The sequence below is a fragment of the Penaeus vannamei genome, chromosome 26, assembly GCF_042767895.1.
Source record: "Penaeus vannamei isolate JL-2024 chromosome 26, ASM4276789v1, whole genome shotgun sequence".
NCBI classification, from domain to species: domain Eukaryota; kingdom Metazoa; phylum Arthropoda; class Malacostraca; order Decapoda; family Penaeidae; genus Penaeus; species Penaeus vannamei.
Genome location: NC_091574.1, coordinates 34,526,876 through 34,529,375, shown reverse-complemented (window position 1 = coordinate 34,529,375; position 2,500 = coordinate 34,526,876).

The following is a 2,500-nucleotide window of genomic DNA, read 5'->3' as shown; positions in this document are numbered from 1 at the left end:
CCTCGGTGGGGCCGCAGGCTGAGGGGAACGGCGCTCCCTGATTGGAGGAGCGCGAGTTGGGCGGGGACCACGTGACCGCGCCGATCAGCTGATTCTTGGCGACTGGTGCACGTGGGGCCGTCCTGAGTGCCCGCGGCCCTCGGCGCCCGCAATCAATTCGCGGCCGGGCTGCCATTATACCGGCCGAAGCGGGAGACAGATAGGTAGTAATAAGCCGGACGTCACACGCGTGCGTCTAAGTTGAAGTAAAGAACCAAGTGAATAAATAATCACGATTAAAAAGTTCACTCAATGGATATTAACTCTTAATCAAAGCTGGTAATACGTAACCAAATTCACCGGAATTCCAGCAATTGCAAGTAATGACGTCTAATGCCACAAGACGAAGGGGTTAGCTTGGATTGCCAGAAAGGGCATTAGTATGGGCCACGCTTGATAAACGGTTTGCCTTTTTCCCAACCATATGATCAAATAACCAAGAAGAGGAAGAGGGAGAAACATGCATGCAGAACTAGCAATGCGATCGCGCTCAGACAGGCCTTGCTCTCATGTACTAAAGGCCAGACAGTGGCTAGACGTATGTAAAGAGCGTTGGCCGCGCAGCCAGTCACTGTCCCTCAGTGCCTCGCCCCAGCAACACTCGCATCAAATTGAAACCGTTTCTGATGATGATGGGCGATAAAACAAGACGTGCGGCGCTTTCGGCGTGGGCGGATCCCGCGACGAAGGGGTCTGATGAGGCTCCCCGTCGCAAGGGCTCAGGACGGACGATGGAGAGCAGGGCCGCGCAGCGCCCGTCGCGGCGAACTACTTTAGAGGAGGAATCGAGGAAATCGGACGCGATGTGTTTTTTTCTCTCTGGAGCGAGAAAGGCATGTAACGAATTTACACCGGGGGGTCGTTCGTCGCGCCTGGCGGAGTGCGACCCCTCAAGAACATGCGGGGTCGTCGAGAGTCGGGAAGGGTGGGCGGTTACAACACCACCTAGCCTCAGCCTCGACGCGGTGCCTCTTTCCAGTGTCTTCGATTAGGGGTCTTGTTGCCAGGAGGGACAGGTTGGAAGGAAAAGGGGCGCTAATGGTGTGTGGTGAGAGGGAGGGAGAGGGAGTTAGCGCCGTTGGAATATTTGAGGTGCATGGTGCAATCTCTCTCTCTCTCTCTCTCTCTCTCACTCACTCTCTTTCTGTGCGCGCGCGCGTGTGTGTCTCTGTCTGTGTTTCTCTCTCTCCTTCTTCCCTTCCCTCCTCCCCTCTCCCTCTCCCTCTCCCCTATTCCCCTCCCTCTCTCCTTCCCCATTATTCTCTTCCCTCTCTCCCTCCCCCTATTTCCTTTCCTCCCGCCCTCATTCCCCCTTTCTCCCCAACTCTGCCTCATTCCCTTGTTATCTATCCTTCTCTCCCTCCCTCTTCTGCTTTCACTCTCGCGATATTACTTATCCCTTCCATCGCAAGTGATCCCCTTCCGCTGCATCTCTTCTCCATGCTACCAGTGCACCCCCCCCCCCCCCCCCACGCGATCCCTCGTCGTTTGTAACACCGCAGTCACGATTACCCAATCACGTTCCTCACCGATAGGAATTTAATTACCTTAATATCCTCATCGTTGCCAATTATAATGAACCCGACGACCCGATCGCAGATGATAAGGCCCCATGAACGCGGGACCGCATGCGATCGCGCCTGGAAGTAGACCGTCGGCGGCGCTGGATTTCGTTGGGAACTTCGGGCGGAGGCTAAGGGCGTTGTTTCGGCGAGTTCGCGGGCCGGGGGCGAGGAAGGGATAGAAGCAGGCGAAGAGATGAGGAAGGAGAGTTCTGGAACGCGTGGCGGGGGCGTGAGTGGGAGTGGAAATGAACGCGCGTGGCAGGGGGAGATGCCTGTTGGTGCGTGGGAGAAGGCGAGCGGGGAAATTTGTATCTGGTAAAGATGTGTGTGTGCTTGTGGGCTTAAAGGAAGTGAAAGAGGGAGGAGGGCGAGGGGAGAAAAGGGGTGGGAGGAGGAGGAGGAGGGAGAGAGAAAGAGAGAAAGAGAAGGAGGAGGAGGGGAAGGAGACTGAGAGAGAGAAGGAAAGTGAGAGAGTGAGAAGGGGAGTGAAGAGGAGAGAGAGAATGAAGGGGGAAAGAGAGGGAGAGGGAGAGGGAGAGGGAGAGGGAGAGGGAGAGGGAGAGGGAGAGGGAGAGGGAGAGGGAGAGGGACAGGAAGAGAGAGGGAGAGAGAGAGAGAGAGAGAGAGAGAGAGAGAGAGAGAGAGAGAGAGAGAGAGAGAGAGAGAGAGAGAGAGAGAGAGAGAGAGAGAGAGAGAGAGAGAGAGAGAGAGAGAGAGAGAGAGAGAGAGAGAGAGAGAGAGAGAGAGAGAGAGAGAGAGAGAGAGAGAGAGAGAGAGAGAAGAGAGAGAGAAAGAGAAAGAGAAAGAGAAAGAGAGAGAAAGAAATAGAAAGAGAGTGACAGCAAAGAAAAACTGGAGTGAAAAGAGCAGAGAGAGAGAGAGAGAGAGAGTGGGCG